This window comes from Mus pahari, chromosome 3 (genome assembly GCF_900095145.1).
Source record: "Mus pahari chromosome 3, PAHARI_EIJ_v1.1, whole genome shotgun sequence".
NCBI lineage: Eukaryota > Metazoa > Chordata > Mammalia > Rodentia > Muridae > Mus > Mus pahari.
In genome coordinates, this window is record NC_034592.1 from 147,520,452 (window position 1) to 147,544,908 (window position 24,457).

The 24,457-nt window shown below is 54.1% G+C and overlaps 1 protein-coding gene across 2 annotated transcripts in view; it reads right to left on the bottom strand.

Annotated features, from left to right (window-relative positions):
- The window catches only part of Cdh22 (cadherin 22), a 123,892-nt gene extending 105,541 nt beyond the window's left edge, over positions 1–18,351 (bottom strand). For both annotated transcript variants that reach the window (XM_029537033.1, XM_021193691.2), the window contains exon 1: positions 18,044–18,351. The gene's annotated coding sequence lies outside the window, so the exon portion shown is untranslated. The remainder of the gene's footprint in view (positions 1–18,043) is intronic.
- Between the last annotated feature and the right edge of the window lie 6,106 nt (positions 18,352–24,457).

The following is a 24,457-nucleotide window of genomic DNA, read 5'->3' on the forward strand; positions in this document are numbered from 1 at the left end:
ATATGATATATACTATATATACTCATATACTATATATATGATATATACTATATACTCATATACTATATATATGATATATACTATATATACTCATACACTATATATATATGATATATACTATATATATACTCATACTCTCTCTCTCTCTCTCTCTATATATATATATATATATATATATACCCTTCCAGATCTGATTTGGTGAGGAGGCTGTTTTTTGTTTTTTTTGTTTTTTTATTACTCAAAACCAGGCTCCGCAGTTCTCTTCTGAAACCCCAGAGTGGCCTCTCCCTCCTTGCTCACCTTGAGTGCCTTCTACTCCCCACCCTGCCAGGCATCTTCTGCTCTTTATTCACCTGCCTCCAAACCCAGGGGGCCCCAGAACCACTCTCTTCAGTGTGCACCTGCCCCTAAGTGACCACATGCAACCCTGTGCCAAGAGACCCCAGAGGTTTGCCCTGTGCCCATGTGCATGTGCCCATAGCAGATCTCTCCCCAAAGCCCAGTGAAGCCATCTGACTACCTACTGCAGAGGTGTAAAGGACCCTCAAAACTTCTCTTGCCACTACGCCCAACACACCAATGATGACAAAATGACACAACTGTGAATACCGCCCCTCTCGAGTTCTCCCTTGGTGACTAGTGACTCCCTTATCCCAGCTGTGTCTGCCAAAGACCTGGGAGTCATTCTTGATTTTGCTCCATCTCACGCCCACATCCTATCCAACAGCGAATCCTGCCAGTCTTAAAATAGATCCAGAATCTGACCAGTCTCACCGCTGTGGTTGTCAACAGCCTGGGCCACGAGGAATGTCATCTCTTACTTGGATTATCGTGGTAGTGTCCCAGATGGTCTCCCTGCTTCTGCCCTTGCCTCTGCAGCGTACTCTCAGCCAAGGTATTAAAAAATAATATCACCTTCTCTGGAAAGTCCTTTGGCTTCTTGTCTTCCTCAGAGTGAAACGGCCCCCAAGAGCCAGCGAGATTTGGTCTCATGTGACTCCTCTGATCTTTCCCTCCATCCCTTTCCTGTGGCCCACTCAAAGCCGGCTCTGGCTGTCCTCCAAACTCACTCTGATCCAGCCTCAGGGCCTTTGCACGCGCTGGTCTCTTGGCCTGCAATAGCAGCCTCCCTTATGTCTTCCTGGCTCTTGTTCTCCCAGGCTTAAGGAGTCTGCTCAGATGACTGACCTTAGGTCCCTACAGTAACAGAGTCTCTTTCCCAAGCTGCCCCTTACGAGGCATTTCCTCCTCTACCCATCCAGGAGACCAGCAAGCCTGAAGTAAATACGCTCAAGCGAACACACTGACTCAAGCTGGCCCTGCCTGTCTTCCTTGCTGCATGCTGACCCCTCATGGAGGGCAGTGCTCCCCAACACTGCTCTGCTCAGCTCTTAAGGGACTAGGGAATCTTTGGTTGTGACATCCTGACTGTCTGTCTCCCCTGAGGACAGTGTTCTGTCCATTGTTCTGGAGTGAAGCAAAGAATATGTCAAGTGTTTGGATAAACACACAGAGGACAGTGAGTTCAGACCCCCCTCCTAGAGTCCTGAAGGCCAGAGAGTCAGGGTTGGGATCTGAACACTGAGCTGGAAGGATCCAGAAGTCTGTTCCTCCTGATCTTAGTGTCTGGAATTAGAGTTTGGATTGGAGAACTTTGTTGTTGTTGTTGTTGTTGTTGTTGTCGTCATCGTCGTCGTCGTCGTTTGGGGTTTTTGTTTTGTTTTTGCTATAGATTGAACCTAGGGCCTTGTGTGGGCTAGGCAAGCCCTCTGTTGTTGAGCTGTAACCCCAGTCATCTGGATGGAAATTCTATTGAAGGTGAGTTACTGATAGGGGAAAAGCTGAGGCCTGGGGCCTGGGGTTGAACTCTGAGTGAGAAGCAGGCTGAAGGCTGGGACATAAGGTCAGAGTTCACTGCTTCAGGCTGAGCCGAATGTTGGGGGGCGGTGACACCATGCTTAGCATCAGCTGGCTTGGAGACTTTGTCGGGGACAGGAACACAAAGGGCTCAACTAGAGGATTCTGAATGGCATTATAAAGCCTCTCTGTAGGACATTGGGACAAGATTCACATTTTACAGCCATGTTCTAGCACAGCAGATGTCTGCCGGGATGACTTTGCCACCGAGGTGACACTTGTCTGGGGATTTCTTAGTTGAAAGTGCGCAGAGATTGGCCCTAATCAACCCTCAGTGGCCTACCCCAGTGTCAAGGAAAAGTATCCCAAACAGAGAACTCCTGCATTCTCCAAAGGTCAGCCAATGGCTCATCTAACCGGGCTGGGGTCACGGTATGAGGGTCTTAGAGGCCATCCATCCCTGTATCCCTGTGGATTCATCTTCTTTGTGTGATCCTGGGCCTTGCCTGAGCAAGGGTCTCTGGGGGCAGAGAGGATGGAGGGAAATGAAAGGAGAGCCAGTCCTACGAACTGCTACAGCCGAGCAGGGCAGAGGCTGCTAAGAGAAAGAGAGGAGCCACAGTCTGGGCAGGGCAACAGAGGGCCTCACCAGGGCCCATGAGGCTCTGGGGTGGAGACCTGGAAGGTGTGGTAGAGAGATGGCAGGGGCAGCCTCTGCCTGTAGTTCAAGAGACTCATATTCTCCTATATCCATACCTATATCCTCGCAGCTGCAACCCAGCTCAGCCTTTTGGTTCATTGTTTCTTGGAGCCCAGGCTGGCTACTATCTCTTGGAGGATGACCTTGAACTCTAACCCTCCTGTCTCTATGTTCCAAGTGCTGGGATCACACGCCTGTCATTAGGCCCAGGAGATGGGCCCTCCTATCATCCCTGTCTCCCTGAGAAGCCATAAAGGTTCAGAGAGCCTGGGAAAGTTACCCATGACCCATGGCTCCCCGTGCCAGGCTGGTTCTAAGCTGGCTAGGGTTTTAGTCGGGTGCCCACAGTTGAGGTTCCCCGGTTTCCTATGCTACTGTCTCCCTTCCAGTCCTTCCCACCCAACCCCCCATCCACATGCTTGTGTGGTCTCAGCTAACCTCTCTCACCGTCTGCTAGACATGCGCTATGATTACCACCCTTGATGAAGCAGCCACAGCCCAGAGAGGTCAAGTGTCTCTCTATACCTCGGGGTCTGCCCAACATCAAGGCCACTTGTGCTCCTCTGCGTGACAGCTGGGGTGCATGTCGGCACAGCTACCGGTGCCACTCTCCCAGCTGCATCTGATTGTCACAAACAGGCAGAGATTTCTGACTCTCTACCTCAGCCCCAGGCCTGGCTGGGCCAGGTCATTCTTTTTTTCTAATTACATTTATTTATTTATAGGTTTTTTAAATCTATTTATTTATTTGTGTACATTGGTATATGTGTGCCATGGCACATGTGTGGAGTCAGAGGATGTCCTGGGGAGTCAGGTCTCTCCTTCCTCTATGCAGGTCCTGGGGATCCAACTCAGGCACAAGTGTCTAAGGGACCTGCCATACCATCTTGCTGGACCATGCTTTACTGTGGGGCCATCCTGGTAATAGAATGATGCTTAGCAACTGTCCAGCCTCTACTGTGACCCCCCAGCTGTGGCGATCCCAGTTCTGAAACAAACTGCTCCACACTTTAACAGGAGTGTCAGTCCCAAGGCCAGGCAAGGAAGAGCATCCCATGACAGATGAGCTTGGGAACCACAGATCAGAGAAGAGGTACCTCCTGAAAGGTCATTTGGGGCCGGTGACAGGCTCAGCCTGGCCTCCTGCTGGAACCGGAACCGTGGTCCTCCAGGGGAGTGCCCTACATCAATACTGTGATAGGAGCCAGCTCCAGTTGCTGCCCCAGAACTCCCCATGTTTGTCTGGGGAACTGCTGTAGCCCTGGTTCTCTGGCTGAACTGAGCTGAGTCTGCCCCGTGGCCAGGCACAGTGCTATGGAAGTCGCTCAGGAAACACGTTTGGAGCTCACTTGCTCCCACCTGCTTTCCCGACAGGCCACGGTTTCAAGGGAGTGGGTCTGGGCCGCTCCCCCAACTCCAGGTGGCCAATCCTCCAGGCACATAAGCTTCCAGGTGTCCCCTAAACTGTGAGTGTCTCCCTGCCTCTGTTTATGGGGCTTCTGGTGAAAAGTTCTTACAATGAGAACTCCTATTCAGCCTTCAAGACCGAGCCCAAGTCATTTGATCCAGGGTGTGCTGTGTGTGTGTGTGTGTGTGTGTGTGTGTTCGTGCATGTATGTGTCCTCTCAGACTGAAAGAGTCCTTGAGGATGTAAGTCTTTAAGTCTACCTTATCTGTATATCCTGTGGGACCACCTGGCACTAGGCTTGGAGCAGGTAGGTAGTCAGCAGCTGTTGAATGAATGGCCAAGGACAGAAGGACAAGGCCTTTGGCTGGCGAGTGCCACTCTCAAAACTCCAGGGAGGGAAGCTAGATTCTTGTTGTCCTCTAGTTTTGCATTCTGAGGACTGCCCCACCCCCAGTCCCAGCCACTGCCAGCTACCCCAGCCACCCACACAGTCTGTGGACTCAGAGAGCGCCTTGGACAGAGACCAGACTGTTGTTTCTTTTAAAACGCTTTTATCCTCCGTGAAGCATCCACAGGGAGCGGTCTGTCGGCCGAGCCATTCTGTGTGATTCCAGACACTTCCCGTTCTTCCATCCATCCCAGAACCTTCTGAGGACCGGGCCGGGACCTCGGGTCCTATATTCACCACATGTGCACTTTGAGTGTTGACACATTTCCTTCTCCCCTAGCTCCCTGTCTCTCATTCTGAGGCAGGCCCCTTCCTCCAGGAAGACTCCTGCCTAAGGACCAGGTCTCTGCTCCAACTCTGGGGATCTAGGGAGGAGAGAGACTTTCTCCAGATCTATTAGCTATGTTTTGAAGTTTGAAAAGTACTCGTACATGCAATTCTGCAGGCCTTGGTTTGTTTACCTGCAAAGTCAGGGGAAGTTGGGAAAACGCATACAAAATCAGGAGTGGCTCTGGGCTCCCAACCCAACATTTAACAACTTTCACCAAAACTCGGTGGTTCCTCCATCTGCCCCTTTCCCACAGGGTCCTGGCCACGTCCCTTTTCTCCTTTGAACCTGAAGTTGCAAAAAAGAAGGGCATCCTACCTCCAAGTTCTAGTTCAGCTTGGGGTTTCCCAAGCTCTGGGGTGTATACACTGATTTGGGGAAGCCATGCTTACTCCTGTCTTCCTCCAATGCCAAGGCTGGAGCCTGGAAGAGGAGCCAGGAGACTTCCGGGGGTGGGGAGGAGGGTGTGGAGGGAGGAGGAGCTGTCCTAGCTTGAGTGTGAGAGACGAGTTAACAGCTCAATTGTTATTTCAATTACACGGATTATTTGAAAACAATGTTATGAGTTTCATCACTGACAACCCGGGGAAATGGCTGCTATGGCAACCGGGAAAAAGGATGGCGCTGGCCAACCAATCCCAAGTTCTGCCTGCAGTCCCAGTTTGTTCAAACTCTCCTCTGTGGCCCCTCCCATCTTCTACTTGGGGAAAAGGCTCAGGAGAAAGAAAGGAAGAAGCAGAGGGCAGGTGGAAGGAGAAACTGAGGCACGGAGAAGCGAGAGTAAGATCGCCTCTGAGGAGAACTGGGAGATGCTCACTGGGTAAGAATACTTGCTATGCAAGCATAGAGACCAGAGTTTGAATCTTTAGCTCCTCTGTGAAAAGTCAGGCATGGCAACCGGGTCCTGCACCCACAAGCATTGAGGGAGGAGGGGCAGAAACAGTGGCTCCCAATGGCTCTGCAGACCAGACAGCTAGTCCAGTTAAAGTTCCTGGTTCAATGACAGAGCCTGTCTCGAGGAAGTGGGAGTCAATGGGAGATACCCAGTGTCTGATTTGGCCTCCACATATATGCACACGTGGGTGCATGCACCTAAACACTGGCATGCTTGCCAACCGACACACACACACACACACACACACACACACACACACACACACACACACACATTGGCTCACTGGATTCCCGCTGGCCAAGGACGTTGGCTCACTGTACCGCAGAGTGAACAGGGTCCTAGGCACCCTCTGATTGACAAGGGGGCTCCCAGGACATCTCTGCTACCCCTGCTCACTGTGAGAGGAGAGTTCCCTCTCTGACACACAAGCCATCTCATCTCTCACTGCCTGAGTCTCCACTAGGCCAGAGGAGAGGCAGGTGGGATCTGCAGGATTCCTGGGGCCTCCGAGCACCCCGGGGCTCTTTCCTGCTTCTCTCTCGGAGCCACATGGGCAGATATGTTCCCCCAGACCAGCCCTTTACGGACAGACACAGAGCTCTTGGTTTTAAGACGACCTTGCTTTCCCGTCAGAAGGTGCCCCACATGCTGCCTGCTCTACAGAACCATGCTAAGCACTGTTCAAATACCACCCCTGGCATGGTGATTAGAGATGGATTATTACTGTCCTCTTACAAATGGGGAAACAGAGGCAGCTGTGTGACTTTTACAGACTTGGCAGTCAGGAGGCCCAGGCTACTCCAGAACTCCTGCTCTAAGCTGTTCTCTTCATCCCCCCCCCCCGACAGAAAAAAAGCCTGGTGTGGGGCACCTCGATGGCCAGATGACTTTTAAAACGGAAACTTCCAGTCTCGCCTTCCTGTCAGGACACCTTCCACCAGCTCTCTAGCTCCTGCCTTGAAACTCAAGTACCTGTCTCCATAGTTGCTCAGCGGGGGAGACCTGGGCAGATGTGAACACAGCAGGGCTTCAGGAGTGGAGCTGTGATGTTCCTGGATAGGAGATAACCGCTGGCCTCACTGCCAAGAGCTCTGCTCTTCTGGAAGGCAGGAAGCTTCGCAGTGGCGTCCTCACTAAGGTGGTACCCAGTGAGAGACGGACTCTACGTACCCATCACCTCCTTCAGCAAACCCGTTGTACAGATGAGGAAACTGAGGCTCAGGCACTCAAAGAGATTTTTTTTTTCCCCAATGTTAGCCAGTCAGTATGTCACTTGTCTAGAGAGACGATCCAGGTACCACCAGGACCCAAAGGGCAGATAGAGCAGCCGGCAGGGTTCGGCGGCAACCTTGGCGCAGTGCTAGCTCGGCAGGTGTGTCTGGCTCAGTGGGTGAAGGACTGTGTCGGGTGACAAAATGGGGCCTTGAGCGTCAAGCAAATGACAGATAGTCATTGCTCCTATCCTCCCTCTAGTCCTCCCTGTGATCCTCCCTTCCTCCTGTCCTCCCTCCTATCCTCCCTCTCTTCTCCCTCCTCCCCATCCTCCCTCCCTTCCTTTCTCTCCCTTCCCTGTGCCTCCTCCCATATTCCCTCCCTCCTGTGCTCCCTCTTTCCTATGCTCCCTCCCTCCCTCTCCACTGTGGTGCTCCCTCCCTCCCTTCCTCCCTCCTGTGCTCCCTCCCTCAGCAGCCTCCCTCTTGTGCAGTAGAGCAATTTCCCAAAACATTTTCTCTAATTTGTGATTGTTTTCCTAACCCAGAAACAGCAAGTCTCGGATTCTCTAGCCTGTGAGCCAAGCCCAGCGGAGCTGCCAGCACGGCTGGTGCCCGCCATCAGCTCAGCCTGCTTGCTAACCTGAAAGTTCCCCTGTTCTCTGCGCACGGAGGTGGTGGGCAGGTGGTGGGAGGGTCTCACAGGCCCATATCCAGGGGCTTTTTCCAAGGCCTGCAGAGTGGATGCAGAGGCCCTGGAGTGGCGGCAGAGCTGGCACCTTCATTGGCTGGCTGCCACACATGGCAGACATCTAGCACTACCGATTAGGGAGGAGGGTGTCACCAGGCTCCAGAGAGGGTCTGGTCTGAGCTAGGGGATGTGAGTCTGTGCAGGGAATGAACTCAGGTTTTACAAGGGTGCAGAAATTCCCTGTTGGAAACGAAAGCAGGAAGGGAACGTGGCAAACACTGAGCAAAGCGGCCAGGTGTTTATGAGGGCAAGAGGAACAGTGGCCTGATCCAGGTCCTGTGGTAACAGAGGCTCGGTGACAGGATTTGGGGCTGGGTAGGGGCTGGCACACCCCTGAAGTGAAGCTTCGGTTCTGTTGAGGATAGTTTTGAGGGAGGCCTATGCCCAGAAAAGCATTCTCCAGGAAAAGCCAGATACTCGGTTGGAGGCTGAGGTTTGTGAGAACAGAGGCTTATGAGGAGACAACAAAGGACATCGGCTCCACAGGAAGGAGGCAAGGGCTCTCTTGAATGAGAGACACTTGGAGACAGACGTTGGCTGTGGAGGCGTGTGGCCGACCGTGAGGCCCTTGTCTCATCTACAGGCAACTCTCCCACCCTGCACCTTGATCACCCCACACAGGTCCCAGCCAGCGTCCTCCAGTGCCCCTCCACAAATGAGCCAGTCTGCACCCCTCTTGACTCGGTCGCCCCTACAGTTTTCAATATGACCCCCAGAGCCAAACACAGATAGTGTTGTGATCGATACAGCAGTCTCTCCTCTGGCTAGCTAGCCTTGATCACTCCAGCTTCAAATGTAGCCAGTTTCCTCTGCCCCAGCCTGGGGACCATTCCCCCGTTCTCATCCACTTGAAGTGAGCCACCTACTGTGCTGTGCATTTATGGAGCACCTACTGTGTGCCTCTTACTGGGGCCAATAGAACCCCCAACAGGAGGAGATATCAGATATGGAATCAGACGGAAACCAGCTATGGCTTCAAGGAGACATTGCCAGCTCAGGCAGATGTATATGCAAGAGTGTGCGTGTGCATACACACACTCACAGAATCCAAAGAAAACAAACAGCAAATCTGTGTGGTATTAGCAGCTAGCAGTCTTGGAACACAGCTCATTTCTGTTACAGTCATCTAGGCCATGACCATCCAGAACCCTTCACAGACAGGAGGACATAAAGTCCCGTTCTAATTTCTCTCTTCCGGGTTAAGGAGTCCATTCGTTCTCACTGTCTTTCCCAATCCCTGTCTCTATCAGCAGGAGCCTCCAGACCTTTATGTCAAGATTTCACCTCAGCTGGGCACATAGTAGGTGGGAAAGAAATGCTCTGGGAGTGGACCGGCGGGCTGGTGAGTTCTCGGGTGGGAAGGAGCAGACAGGTGAGCACTGAGAAGACGCAGAGCAAGGTGGTGGGATGTGGGTGGGTGTGGGTGTGGATGGGTGGTGGGTGGGTGAGTGCACAGCAAGTGAGTGGCTGGCCAGCGCTTGGCGATTAGGTGGGTAGAAGCAGCAGGCGGGCAGTGGGCAGCCCGACATTTGAATGGAGGTGGGTGGGTGATGGGCTGGAAAATGACCAAAGGACGGATGGCATCAGGTGGGGTGCTGGGTGGCTGAAAAATGTCAGCAGACTCTCAGGCTTTTCTGGGAGTCTCTCAAGCATAGACTCCCGTGATTTGATTAATGGGCCCTAGTTCACACACACACACACACACACACACACACACACACACACACACACCCTCCACATCCAGGCCTGCTGTTAGATCTCTCGATTTTCTCCACAGGGTCTCCTGCAGCTAAGCTGTGCTGGGTCCAGGTAACCTGGAGTTCTGCCCTCTGCCCCTGTTCTCCATGGCCTCTTGCAATCCTGGCTCACCGTTTTCCTCATGCAATCCTGGCTCATCGTTTTCCTCGTGCGATCCTGGCTCACCATTTTCCTCGTGCGATCCTGGCTCACCATTTTCCTCGTGTGATCCTGGCTCACTGTTTTCCTCATGCGATCCTGGCTCACCGTTTTCCAGATGATCCCAGTGCCCTGTTCCCTGTGTCCTCTTTCCTCCAAGTTCATCCTAAAATTCAGCCAGCTACGTGCAGTAGCTCCTCATCACCAGCACCCCTCGACCTGGAGCATCATCACGGCGCTGAGGGGCTGGGGGACCTTCCTTCAGCTCCTCACCCTCTCCTTCCCTTCCCATTCTCTGTGCTCTGGTCAGCCTGGCCACTGTCCCTCAGCCAGACATCATCAAGGTGCTTCCACTTTACTGAGCCCTCTCTTCAAACACAGTAGTGTCATGGCTCAATCCACAGTTCCAGGGCTGCCCCCGTGATCTGTGTCCAGTGAGCCACTTTGTTGAGATGTGCTTATGACACACCTAGTGTGTGTGTGTGTGTGTGTGTGTATAACAACTGTGTAGTACTGTATCAGTGTTCAAGGCTTCTAGAACCTTCCTTATAGGTGAATGCTCCAATCTTCTCCACAAACCTCAGAGTCAAGACAGAAGCCCACAGGCTGGTGACAAATCTTAGGTCCCTCTGCCAGTAAATGGCAGTCTGGCTTCTGTGCCCTCAGCAGGACCCTGCAATTGATTACACAGTGTCCTGGAAGGGAGACAGATTCTTCCTCCCCAGCCCCCTTTTGCTGTGCAGTGGCGTTCCCTCTGCCCACTGTTTTCCTTCCTGCATCCCCTTTCACTCTGAGACAAGGTCTCACCTGGTCCAGGCTGGCTTTGAACTCACTCTGTAGCCAAGGATGACCTTGAACTTCTGATGCTTCTGCCTCTCCCTCTGGAGTGCTGGGGTTGCAGGTTTACACCACACTGATCCCCGTGATGCTGGGGACCAAATCTGGGGCTGCATGGATGCTGCGCAAGCACTCTTCCACATGAGCCACATCCCTAGTCCCGCCCTTCAAGCTCATTGAGAAGGTCCTGTGAATAAACAGACTTGAAACTGGACCAGAGAGGGCACTGCAGGCTCTTTTTTTTTTTTTTTTTTTTTTCCTGAGGAGAGTTCCCTTCCAAACAATTGATTGGTCCCTACGGTCTTTCAGCTGCTTGTGTGGCAGAAGACACAGGCTAGGGAGCTCCTGGGCCTCAGTCATATCTCCCCTCAGATTCTTCTGTCAGCTCATGGTCTCTGCAGGCTCCATCCACCCTGAGGCCGCAGTCCTCTCTCTGGACACCTGCATCTGCCCAGCTCGTCACCTGTCAATCATCTTGTCAGTCTGCTGACCTGAATCCACCTGCCCCTGCTACCCATCCATCAGCCGGCCTCAGCCTGTCCACCTCAGGTCCCTGTCTGCCTGGTGTTTGTCACTCTGCCCGTCAAATACATGGTCCACCTCCCAACCCTGGTCTGCTATTCTTCCAACAGTCCAGTGACAGCAAAGGTGGGGGGAGGCCTTGGTGGTTACCATTCCCTGAGCCGGCTGCTTCTTAACACCACAGCTTGCCTTTCCAGAGCCCAAATGGCCCCCTGGCTCCCAGCACCCTCCTCATTCCCCAGAGGCCCTAGCCTTGCTGGGTCTAAAGGTTTCTACTTAAGGAATCAGGTCAGAGCCATATACCTCCTTCTGCCAAAAATGTCCAAGCAGTCCCTGAGGAAATCACTGGACACTAGCGTGAAGACATGTGTACAAGGATGCTTGTGGCAGAATTGTTTGTAATAGCAAAGCGTTGGAAGCAACCCAAGTGTCCAACCGTGGGGGCTGGACGCGTGAATTATAGACAGCCACACAATGGCGGGTTGGGCAGCTATTAAAAAAATGGTGATGTGGACGTCTATTCATCGAAATGGCAAGACGCTCACAGTGCGCTACACAGTCACAAGGCAGGCTACGGAGGCTCATGTGCAAAGCGTTTTTGTTTTTATTTTTATTTTAAATCTATGTCAACAAGAACATGTATCGAAATGGTGGCCAAGGGCCAGCGGGATCATGGCTAATTAAAAACGCCTTCATGGATAAGAAGACACACAGATGTATGTGTGTACATTTACACCCACACGAATGTACTCTTCCTAGGAGCTAAGCCGCATGGTCTGCCCTGTGTATCTCCTCTCTTCTTCCAGGCTCTCAGGAGGCATGTTAACTAAAGGGATTTCCTAGATGAGGGGACAGAGGATCCCACAGGGGCAGCGGAGGGGCTTAGCTGTAAGCTCAGCTCTCTTGAGCTCCAGGGTCAAGATTCTTAGTCAGCAACTTACTGTTTTCACTTTGTTCATCCGAGACTCATCTATTTAAGACGATATATAATATCTAAGAATGGAGAAGTAGCCCGGTTGGCTGGCTTGCATGAAGCCCTCGGTTAGATCCCCAATACTGCATAAACCAGGCATGGTGGCTCACGCTTGCAAGCCAGCACCCAGGAGGCAGAGGTGCAGGGAACAGAAGGCCAAGATCGTCCTCAGCTACAAAGCAAACCTGATATCAGCCCGAGACACATGAGAGCCCGTCTCAAAACAGACCAGCGACAGAACAACCCAGGGACAGCAAGATGGCTCAGCAAGTCAGTAAAGACCTTGCCTCTCAGTAAAGACCCTTGCCTCTCAAGCCTGACCTTCTGAGTCTGTCCCCAGAACCTAGAAGATGGGGGAGAGAACTGACTGTACAAAGTCCTCTGCTCTCTACCTGCATGCCATGGCATGTGTGCCCACACGTACACCTCTCTCTCTCTCTCTCTCTCTCTCTCTCTCTCTCTCACACACACACACACACACACACACATGCAAACATACAGCAACAACAACAATAATAATGAAATTTAAAAGAACCAAAGCAACAACAACGTCAACATGATCTGTTGAAAATCAAATGACAGAAATGAACAAGACCAAGACAAGGGGCCGGCGAACTTCACACCGGGCAGCTGCCTTTGGCTTCGGAGCTGTGGCTATCTCCCCGTGCAGGAGCCATAGGTGTGCTGGCTCCCACACTGAGTGGCTCTAAGCCCCTCCCTAAACCCACGCTTGATGCAGCAGAGGCAGGCTGGCGGTGTGCCACATGCCAGACTCCACACCCAGGAGACAGAAGGAAATGTCCACACGGGCCTCTGTGGAGTCTCCCTCCGTGCGTGGGCCCTCTGTGTTGTTCTTGGTACTGCAGGCTTCTCCGTGGTGGGGTGGCCAGGGGTGGGGACATCCTGCCAGTGGCAGGTGACTTGGCACTGTCGTCAGTGACAACCTTCACCCACTGGGTGCCAGAAATGGCCTTTGACCCGGAGACATTTCTAGACATCACCCAACGTCCTTTGGGGACCAAAAGTGGCGCTGGCTGAAAAACACTGACGACATGCTGAGAACAAGAAGGAGGGAGATCTCAGCCTTCCTCCCAGGGTCTGAGGCAGAGCGGTGGCCACTGGGTGGTGGCGCGGGGCTCACTGGGCAGCATCTGAACCTGAGAATTAGGAGCCCCATGAGACCTCTTCATGCTTCAGACTAGATGTGGGGTGAATCCCCCTCAGCCTTGGGACCTCACAGACATGTGTCCAGCCACCACAAGGAAACCGGCTTTTTATCACTGTACCCTGGGTCCCATCAGCCTCTCGCAGGTATCTTGTCCCCAGCCGGTCCCCACTGCTTCTGTAACCCTTGCCCCATATTTACTGTCACCATGACCCAAGAACCTCATGAGCCAGACATGGGCGGGCACACGCGTGTCCGTCGCATGCATCTGGCCCTCTCAGGCCCTAAAGGCAGCAGTGGTAGCAGGCCTAGCAATGGCAGCCTTGGACCCGGCTTCCCAATCTAGCCACTCTCCCTGCAGCTGGGTTGAAGCTTTGGAAGGCAAATGCCACCAGGCGCTTCCCTTGTTGAAAGCCTCAGGGTCCCCACTGCTCAGAGACATCATCCCATCACCTTCCTGCTTCCTGTGGCTCTCCAGCCACACAGGCCCTGCTTCCGCAGCCCCAGGGGTGGCTTCCCTGGGATCCCCATTCCATGCAATCGCTTCAGCAGCTGGGTTGGCAGTTTCCCACCCTTTTCCCCTCAGGGAACCTCCAAACTCCTGAGCCTGGAGCCTCCTTCCTCTCCAGTCTGCCTCCCCCTTGCTCCTTAAAGGACCATTATTCAATCCTGCAGGGCCCTGCTTATACCTCACTCTTTCTCAAAGTTTCTGCCACTCACCCATAGCTCTCACCACCGTGATGAGAACCGCTTAATTATCTGTGGACCACGCTGGACCGATGGCCTCCTGCTGTCTGGGATTAACAGCTGTGTCTCCCACCCTCAGCACACCGCTCAGCACAAACTCATGCTTAGCAAACACATGCTCATGTGTGTTTTTTTCCAACAAGATGATGAACGGATGGATAGCCACACGGCTAAGTGCGTGTGTGACCTAGGAAAGAGATTGTTGCCTAAGTTGGGTCATGAGGCTTCGGATGGGCTGTTGAGAGGAAGAGCTGCTCAGGCCTTGAGCAGGATCGTTGGCTTGGAGGCATAGTAGGAGATAAAAGAGGATGCAGACAGATTACAAGGACCTTGAATGTCACTGTGCAGAATCTGGACTTAATTCAGTAGGCGATGGGGAGCCATGGAGGGGTTTTAATCAAGCGAGTGACGTGATCCCACCTGTGCTGAGGAAGAATGCCCGTGACTGCAGCAAGGACTGTGGTAGGAGGGGGACTGGAGGCCTGCAGGCTGGCGAGGAGGTTGCCCCCATGATGCCTGAGTCAGAGTGGGAATCACGGGATGGGTTGTGGGAGAGAAGGCAGAAACTAGGACAAAACGGATCTGTGAAAATCTAGAACCTTCCTTTGCCCCTTGCTGCTTAACCAAGCCAGTTTCCACAACCCTGGAAGCTCAGGAGGAGCCTGAGGTCAGAAAAAGCCTGATTCTAGCCCCCAGGTAGGCAAGCCATTGTGGCAAAGCCATTGCGCTCAGAATCATTAACAGAGGAGTATTACCATAATCAATGTTTTGTTTAGCTGCGGCCTAAGTGCCCAGCATGGTGCATAGGAAACTGACTTATACATCTTTCTGTTCTTTCTTTCTTTCTTTCTTTCTTTCTTTCTTTCTTTCTTTCTTTCTTTCTTTCTTTCTTTCTTTCTTTCTTCCTTCTTTCCTTCCTCAACAACTTAACAACTGAGGTTCAGAGGTTCAGAGAGGTGAAGTAACTTGTCCAAAGCCACACACAGGCCCCAAGTATGCATCATCGACAGAGCTGGTTGGTGGCAAGCAGACAGTCAAAGCCTGGGGGTTCTCATGAGAAAATAAGGAGTCCCCTCAACGTGACTGCAGGTAAGGTGGGGCCTGGAGGAAACATGGGAGTAAAGAAGCAGTTTCAGGCTCTGGAACCTTCTACGCTCAGACCCAGACTGAACTCTGATGTAGGAAGGCATGGTCCCCTGTAAGAAAGTCTGGCTTAGGAGTGGGTACTGCTTGTGTTCCTGACAAAGCAGGAACCTCTTAGGGCAAGCAGCAGCATGGGCCCAGCACCCAGGAGCATCGCCTTGGTGCAGATTAGAAGAGAGCGTGCCCTCCTCCAGGCTCCTGCCATGCCTTTAGGGCTCCCGACTTGTTGAGTGGAGCACAAATAGATTTTAGGTCCTCTTCTCCTCCTGTGCTGAATGCCCTCAAGACAGTCAACAGCTGGCCCAAGGGCGAGACAGCTATGCCTCCAGCCTCCCTGTTCTGCACCTCCGCCTCACAGGAGCTAGTCTCCATCCACATACATAGACTCAGGCCATTGCGCAAGGTAACTTCCCTGTTAGCCTTTACCCTTTCCTCGTGAGACGAAGTTTAGTAGTGCCCATTGTCTGGATGACAATGTTAAGATCAGAGCCTGTCCTATGTAAGGCAGGAGTGGAGTGGGGTGGGGTGGGAGCATGACCTTAGGCTTTTGGTTTTTGTTTGTTTGTTTGTTTGTTTTTTAGAGATCCCAGTTACAGAACTCAAGCGACCAAGAAGCAGAGGCACCCCATCCAACATTCCATCTTAAGGGTGCTCTGAGAAGCTAAAGCTGATGGAGAGCCCCCATTTGTATGTGGGGGACACTGGGGAAATAAGGCTTCAGTTCTTGAGCCTGGACTGAAGGGTTGGTCTCCTCCCAGCCAAGAATGACTGATGCAGCCTGTCCTGGTCCCCGAGGGGGGGGTAGTATAATCCTAGCTTGGGTCTCAGCCTAGCCCCCCACCCTCTCCCAGGATGCCCAGCAAAGGTGCAGTTACATAAACAGGAACTCATCTCCCCCCCAACCCCCCAGGGCTGTATTTCCAATGAATTTTCCTGATAGAAGAAAACAAGAGAAAACTCAGATAAAAGAGGAAATTTAATTGGCTAACTCCTTTATTGGTGTGGTAAATAAACTGTTCCAAACTCTGCTGTGGTGAAAGTCCTTGTTCCAGCTCCAGCCCAGCCCCTCACAGGAAGTCTCAGGACCCCACAAAATAAAGGCACAAAGAACCTCAGAGAGAGAAAGAGGCTGAGGCCCAGCCTCTGTGCAAAAGCAACCAAGCTATAACTGCCTTACACACATGCGTGCGCGCGTACACACACACACACACTTTATACACATGTACCCAGGTCACAACAGTTTGTCGCTTAACAGCTTTCTCCACCTGGGAGCTCCGGGGGATCTACCTTAAATACCTCGTGCTGCATGGAAGCGAGCGCCTTCCTGCTTTGCCTGCAGTCTGAGGACAAGAAAGGGATCCATTTCCCCTCACACTCACCCCACATAAAACTGGTGAGGCCTTGATATCAGGGTATCTGGGTTCCCATTCTGCCTTTTGGTAGTGTTTGCCCTGTGGCCCCAGAACCCACTCTCCAATAAGTACTTCAGGATGGGAAGGAAGCCAGCCCAAGTAGATAGAATCAGACCGGGTGCCCCAGAGGCAGATGTCCTAGGCTGAGAGACCTGCTGGGGGGGGGGCACCAGTGCTCTTGTAGTGAAGGAAGATCACAGAGACAACCCCCTCATCATCCCAAGCAGTGTTTAAGGGAACACTGGGAAAAGCGGGGAATCCTGCTGCCGCAGGGAGAAGTAGAGGCTGGCTTGGGGAAGAAGATGCCTCCTGACCTGACAGAGAGACACTGAGGCAAGAAGGGTGAAAGAAGGTGGTAACGCTGAGGATGAGATGGGCCAAGCCCCCACATTTCAAAAAGAGTCAGGGCGGGCACTGGTGGGCTAGTGTGGAAGAGTCTCTTAGGGACAGAGGACATAACGGATAGGCTTCCAGGACAGTAGGAGAAGCAGCAGAAGCAGTAGCCAATACTAGCAAACAAGACTCTGGCCAAGTTGGGCACTCCTGCCCGTTCTGGGACCCAGGGAGCGCTAGAATCAGACCCCGGTAAAGAGGAACTGGAACGCCCACCCTCCGACCAACGCCGCCGAACGCACACCCTCCGACCAACGCCGCTGACTAGGAAGGGTGGGAGAGAAAGCAGGGGGCTCCTAGCAGCACGAGCATGGCAAGCTTTCAACCGGCCGGGGCCAGCAGGCTTCAGCCGTCGCTGCTGTGCCCGCCAGCAGGGGGTGCCCCTGCGGCTTGGGGAGACCTCGGGGGACTCCAGCCTCTTTCTGCGCTCCGCCCGCTGCACCCTACAGGGTAGTCTCCGGCAGCACCCAAGCTGGGGCAGGGACCCGACCAGGCCACAGCGGAAGTGGCGAGGTCAGGTCTCCAGCCAAGGGAGACGTGGGTAGGGATAGTGACTATCCAGGGTCCCGCAGCCTGCACGCCCGCACAGTCGCAAGGTCCACGCCTCCCGGTTCCGCACCCCGGACCCCGGAGGGTCAATCCCGAGTGGCGCTTGCTTTGGACGTGAGCCTGTGAAGCCCAGTCCTTCTCCGTGTTGGGGGACAGAGTCCCCGGAGTCGTGTGCGGATGAAGAGGGCAGAGCTACCTCTCGATCTCCACCGGCCAACCGACGGCCGAAAGGAGCAGGGGGTCACGTCGGCAGGGCCACAAGGGTCCTCATAGCCTGTCCAGCTCACCCCACCCAGGGGTGGCCGCAGCCGCGCGTGTCGCCGCGGCCCGACCCGCACACGCACCCGCGCGGCGCACACGCTCCCGCCGCGCCGATCGCCGGGCCTCCGGGAGGGGCTGCGAGCCGAGCCGGGGCGGCGCGGGGTGGGCGGCGGGAATGTCGGGGTCCCGGCCCGTACAGAGGCTGGATTCTCCATCTCCGCACCCCTCCCCGCGCGCCGGCCCTACACCCCTGGCGCAGATACCCCCTTCCTCCCCGGCCTGGGGGGCATCCTGGAGCTCAGGACATAGGAACCGCGACTCCGGGGCCGGGAGGTGGCCGGGCTGGGCTCCGCGCCGGGGAAAGTTTGGACGTGGGAAAGTCCCTGTCTCCCCGCCGGGGAGGGGGCGCGGGATGGGCGCGCTTCAGCTGTTGCCCCGGATCCCGCGCCGCGCCGCGCCCGCCTCTTCCCGGCCCGTGCGCCCTCCCGGCCCGCAGCCTCCCCCAGCGGCGATCGGTTGTCCTCCCGCGGGCGCCGCGCGCTCTTACCTCGGGGAGCTGCCGGGCTGCACCCTGGTCCGCGCCTTGGGACGCCAGCAAGCGGCAGGATCCCGGCCAGGTCCGGCTCCGGCGTCCGCTCGGAGGAGCCGAGGGAGAGCGGGAGCGAGAGGGGGAGCCGCGGCGGCGAGTGCGCGCGTGTGTGGAGGAGCGAGAGAGCGAGGGAGTGTGCGTGTCTGACTAGGGGGGAAGTGTGCAAGGGACGGATCCCTTCCTTCCTCCCGCAGCCTCTGGTGGAGACTCGGAGAATGCAGCGCCCGCCGGGCAGGAGCGCCGCGCCGCGCCGAGCCGCAGGCGGCCGCCGGGCCGGACCCCGCAGCCAGCCGGGGAGCCCGGCCCCCGCCCCGACCGCACCCCTCCCTCGCCTGCGGGGCCCGGAGGCTCCGTCTCCCCCGTCGCCGGCAGCGGGAAAGCCCCCGGGGGAGTGCTCCTCCTCCTCCTCCCAGCCCAGATCCGCGCGAAGGGAGCGCCCCCAGGAGGGGAGCAGGCTCCCTCCTTGCCTGGCGGTTCAGTTGCCCCGAGGCACCCGTTGCAGACTAGACCCTGTCCCCACCACTCCCCTGGCCAGACTTCGCTGCATCTAGGCCCCCTCCCCCCACACACTATGAAAGCCCGGCTTCAAAAGAAGGGGGTGCAAGCGAAGGTAGAGGCGGGCTTCTCAAGTGGCCACCCCTGGCTGGCTGCCCAGAAAGGCCCTTTGCACAGACTGAGGCTTCAGAAACAATCACTGAACATTGAGGTGGACAGAGCCCCTGCCCCGGGGCCTGGGAGTCTGCTGGCAGGTGGGAGGTCAGTTGTCCTGGGAAGAGAGCCACGCTGGTCATCCCTCTTTAGGAGCGAGCTCTGAAAGTCCTGTGCCTCCAGCCAGAATAAAAGAGTAGGCAAACGAGACAGCCCAGCCTAAACTTCGTGCCCTCTAGCATGAGGCTAATAAAATCCCACCCCACCCCTCCACTGTCCAGAAACGCTTGCAAAGCCAGCTTTTCCGTTCTTGCTCAAGTTCAGCTAGCCCACTGCCCGATGCCTTTTCTGCCTAGACTGCTTCCTTTTTCTTAGCTGCATGGGTGCCAGCCAGGTGGCTGAAGTGACCGTGCAGCTGTATGTCTTTGCCATTTGCCCCTAACCAAGCATCCTCAGACGCTGAGTTAAAGAGGTGACAGCGCCCTCCCTCTGAGACCCTGATTCCTGATGGTCCCTAGGGACCCATACTCCAGCTCACCCAGGCCTGCTCACCACTGGGCGCTCTAATTTCCACTCTTCCACTTCTCCCTGGCGACTGGTGTCTCCTCCGGGTGGTTGCATTTCTAGTCCTTCCAGCTGAACTCTATCACTCTTATTTATTTTGAGATTTATTCTCTACCTCGACAGCCAGTTCCCTCCCTTAAGTCCTTCTTCTCTCGGTTCATTCCCTTCATTGATCTCCCAAGCGTTGCTTTTGTGCAGTCTCCTGGTCTCTTTCCCCCCCTCCCTCTCTATTCTTAGCCTCTACTCTTTCATGCTTTCAGAGACCAGAGGCTGGCCTTCCAGATGCATCTCCACACTTTCTGCTTTCTCCCTCTCTCCCCGACTCATTTTTTGCAGCTGTGGATCCTCCTTTTCTGTCCCCGTCCCAGGCCTGGCTGTGTGCTGACCCCTCAGGAATCTGACCTAATTACACCAAGGCCATAGGTTTTTTGGGCCTGGGTTGTGGTAGCCTCCACATTTGTCTGTACACAGTGGGGTGCGCCACAGTCTCTTCTTCCCAGAGCTCCTTTAGAACCTTACCTTTTACTCTCCCAACATCTAGCCTTCCCCTTTAGGCTGCCTCCTACCCTTATCCAAAAACCTCCTCTGGGCTGCCTCACGTCCTGGGTTCTGGGAGAACTGCCGTGATTTTGCTTTTATGCAGATCGGTCCTGTTTTACAGACATTTTGGAATATCAGGAATACACAGGCAAAGTGGTGAGAGTGGATTAGTTAGTACATTCTGCCTGGGATCTCTGCTCTGGGAGAGGGTAAGCCAGGGCCCTTCTGACTGCAGCAGTAGGTGGCAAGCACAGGAAGAGGTCCCATGAGAACCTTGGGGTGTCATAGGGGTCTCTTTCCCGGCATTGACTCAGATCAGATGACACCATTGTAACAACAGCAGCTAGTAAGCCCTGTGCTACCTATTAATTTTTATGTAAATTATTTCACTTGATTGACACCGCAGACAACCTATGAATTTATAGACAGGGAGGCTGGGGCACAGAGAAACCGTGAAACTTGCAGAAAGTCACAGCGCCCGTGGAATAGTGAGGATAGTGGGGATTTTGATCCTGCTCAGGCCTCTGAGCTGAAGGGACAGGGACTGTTGCTTCCAGGCAAGCAACAGGCCTGGGTCATCCCAGGTTTCTTTACGCTATAGTATGAGGTGACCACACAAGGAGAGTATCGCTCCTCCAGGGTCTGAATGAAGTCCTGGAGGACTTGGAGAAGGGTGTGGCTGGGGGTGATTCTGGGAGGAGCTTGTGAGATTACATCCGAAGAGCTAGTGGAGGTTTGGGACACTCGTGGCCTTTGGAGTAGTCATCTGCGCCCCTGGCTTTGCCCTCTCTTGAACACGGGTGCCCTTCACCTTCACCGCATGACATTTGGACCCATAATTCTTCGTCACTGTGCCCTCCTGTGCATGGCAGTCTGCCTAGCAATGTCTCTAATATCTGCTCACTAAATCCTGTGGCACCACCCCCTTCTTCTAGTTGTGACAACTATAAAAGCTGCCAAATGTCCCCTGAAGGGCAAAGTCAGCTCGAGTTGACCATCAGGGCTTCAGTATTAGGGCCTGAACAGTGGGGTCTGTTCCAACATAGTGTGCCTCCGAACAGGTGTCACAGGGGTGTGTGTGTGTGTGTTTATATGTGTACGTGTGTTTATATGTGTATGTGTTTATATGTGTATGTGTGTTTATAAGTGTGCTTATATGTGTGTAGATGTGTGTATATTTTGTGTTTATATGTATGCATATATGTTTATATGTATGTATATATGTATATTTATATGTGTATATGTATGTTTATATATGTTTGTATATGTGTTTATATGTATGTCTGTGTATGTTTATATCTGTGTCTGTGTGTATATATGGGTGAGTATTTTTGTTGTTGTTGTTTTTTGAGACAGGGTTTCTCTGTATAGCCCTGGCTGTCCTGGAACTCACTTTGTAGACCAGGCTGGCCTTGAACTCAGAAATCTGCCTGCCTCTGCCTCCCAAGTGCTAGGATTAAAGGCATGTGCCACCACCGCCCAGCATCTGTGTGTATTTATGTGTGTGTTCGTGTGTGTGTGTGTGTGTTCATGTTTATGTGTGTGCTCATGTGTGTGTGCTCATGTTTGTGTGTGTGCGTTTGTGTGTGTGTGTTCATGTTTATGTGTGTATGTCTATGTGTGTGTGCTCATGTGTGTGTGTTCATGTGTGTGTGTGTGTTCATGTATGTGCGTGTGTGTTTGTGCTTTAGGGTCCAGGCTCTTCCTCTTCCTGTTTCTTCCTCTCCCTCTCTGACTGCAGACCCCACAGGGCCTTACCTGCCTCTCTGCTCTCCCCACCGACAGCCCCCGTGGCTTTCTGTCATCCTGCTTGTCCCTGTGTCTGTCTGTCTGTTGCCTCGCCACACACGCGTTGTCTGCTCTTCTCTGCCGCCCTCCATCCTGTCTCTGTCTCCTCCTCCCCAGCAGCCTTTCAGGGAACTCTCTGATGCTTTCTGACTGTGAGTCCTCACTTGTCCTTTCTACCTGGCCCCACCCCCACCCCGCCCCAATCTGTGTCTTTGGCTGTCTTCTCTGCCCCATCCTTCCTGCTCCCCCCTCTCTGTGCCTGTCTGTCTGTCTCTGTTTGTCATAAGTTCCCTCCTCTGAAGTCTCCCTCCTCCATGCCACTGGGCTCTCTAACCTCCCCCTGTCCCTTTCCTGTCTTCCTCTCCTCCTTCCTGCACTCCCCTCCCTCCTCCTCCCCCTCCCTCTTTGTCCGTGGGAGCTGGAAGTTAAAAGCTTTTCCGAACTTGCTCTGCAGTCGCTGTTCCCGGCGCCTTTCATCTCGCCAGCACATTTGTAAAACTGCGCAGACTGAAGGGCCGTGACATGAACAACCAAAGAAATGTCAATGCCAGGATGGGGCCTCCAGCCCACAAGGCTGTTGGGAGGGGGGGCCACTGGGGCTCACCCCAATGCCTCCTGGGAGGGGATCCTTGACCTAGGCAGAGTGGAGGGACACCCACCGTGGCCCTAGTGCTTTGTGAGCTGGGCTCTTCAAAACTGAGCTCAGCACAGGGTGGGGCAGGGGGCAGGCAAGGTGGAAGAAGTGAAGGCCTTAGGGCTGCCTGCTGGACCAAGGCAAGACCAGGCTGGCAGCTGGCACTTGGGAGCTCTGAGGAGCACAGCTGGGTGGATTTGCTCCAACACACACACACACACACACACACACACACACACACGACATCTCACCATGTTCAAACTCAAAGCCAGAATGACTGAGTTCAAATTCCACCACTGTCACCAGCACTTTGCCAGAGGAAAAGCAAGGCTGCGTTAGCAATGCCGATGTGTGAAGTCTGGGGTGAAGGTTAAATGCATGAAGCCATGCCCAACACTTAGAATAGATGCTTGGTGTAATTAACACGGACAGCGGCAATGGCCCTGCTGGGTAGGACGGTGAGCTCCATACTGCAGGAGGGAAAATCAAGGGTTATCAAGGGCAGGTGGCCTAGGGGAGAAACCGAGATCAAAGCCAGCCTGCCTCCCTTCTTTTCCTTTCTCCTGGAGTTGTGGGCACAGGGTTGGGACATTGCACTCTAGCTGGCCAAGCAACCTGTTTGGTTTCTTGCTCTGTGCACTGGAGGGGGATCATAGTAGATGTTCAATAAACATTTGTGACTAGATGAATAAAAATGTTGGGTGGCATGAAGGCTGGACAGTTAGAAGGTGCTTTGTTTGCAGGTGTGTGTGAGTGGCAGGCACGGGGAGAGTGATGCTGGAAAAGGAGCCTGGGCCTTGCTTCGGGGAGGTGCAGAACAGGAGAGTTTGTCCAAATCCTTAACTCCCATCTGGCCTAAGAGCCGGCAGCACCCTGGACAGCATACAAGGTGACAGGTGGGAGCCCCTGCCTAGGAGCTGTCCAATGGCTGTTCGAGCCCATTTGGCAGCTTCACAACGCTTCTGCCTGGAGCGAGGCTCCAGCCTTCTGCCTCCCATGCTTGCTCCGTCGTCCCTCTTCTCGATCCCTCTGAATCCAGACCCCCAAGTCAGGAGTCGCGCTGGGGCAGGTGCCTCTTCTGCCTTCCCCCTTCACTGCCTTTTGACAGCTTCTGCAGCTCCGAGGCTGACACTGCAGGTGGCTGCGTGGAGATGGGAGGACGGTTCCCCGGGGCTTTCCTGAAGGTCCCTGAAGACCCAGAAGACTGGAACAGGGCCCAAGCACCTGGAGCATCTTCCCTGATGCCCTCCCTTTTCTGTGGTTGCAGGGTGAGACAGCCCTGCCACCCACACTCCCCCAAAACACACACTTCAAACATTCCTCTCTCTGAATTATTCACCTGCCTCTCCCCAGGGCTGCTGCAGAGCGCCCAGCCCAGGTGCCGAGCAGGAAAAGGAAAAGGAAAAAAAAAAAAAATCAGGAAGGCCCATTAAATTTAAACACCACTGAGGATTGTCAGACATGAGGTTCTATTCCTGGCCTGGAAAAAGAGCAGCTATGGAAGGGGTGGGGGTCGGTGGGAGGACAGTGGGGAGAGACCACCATGGAGTGGGTGACTCGCTGAACAGCAGGAAGGCTGGGCCAAGATGTCAGAGAACCAGGGCCTCCCCTCGACGCTGGTCCTCATGTGTGAAGAGTGTAGCGCCTCCCTCCCTCACCTGCTCTGGTAAGCCGGAACACCCATCTAAAAATAGCTCCTTGCAGTTACCCAAAAGCCCACCATTCCCGATTCAGCACTCGGGAGGAGCAGGGCATTGCATCTCCAGCTGCCTGCTCTGCTCCTGGCTTCCTTCCTGCATCTCCCATCCTGGAACCGCCAAGCTATTTCAGGCTTTTATCCTACTCTGATCTTTCACAGTGTTCTTACCACTTGGAACTCTGTTAGGACTCAGACTCGCTGGAGAGCTCCTATTTATCTCTCAAAACCCAATTCTAGATGATGGTGTGAAGCTTATGAGCCACACTGCCTGTCATCAGCCTGGGACTTCCGGCCCTGGGGACCTCCTCTGTGGACCCTGAAATGGATGCCCAACTCCCCATGGTCAGACCCGTGCAGCCATCACCACCTGTGATCACAGGTACTTCAGAACAGGTGGCTGGGAGCAGAGAGAGGCACTGAGTTCTGTCCCAGTCCTGGCTGTGGTCCCACTGTGGGTTGGGCAGGCTCCTGGCCTGCTCTTAGCCATGATTTTTTTTTT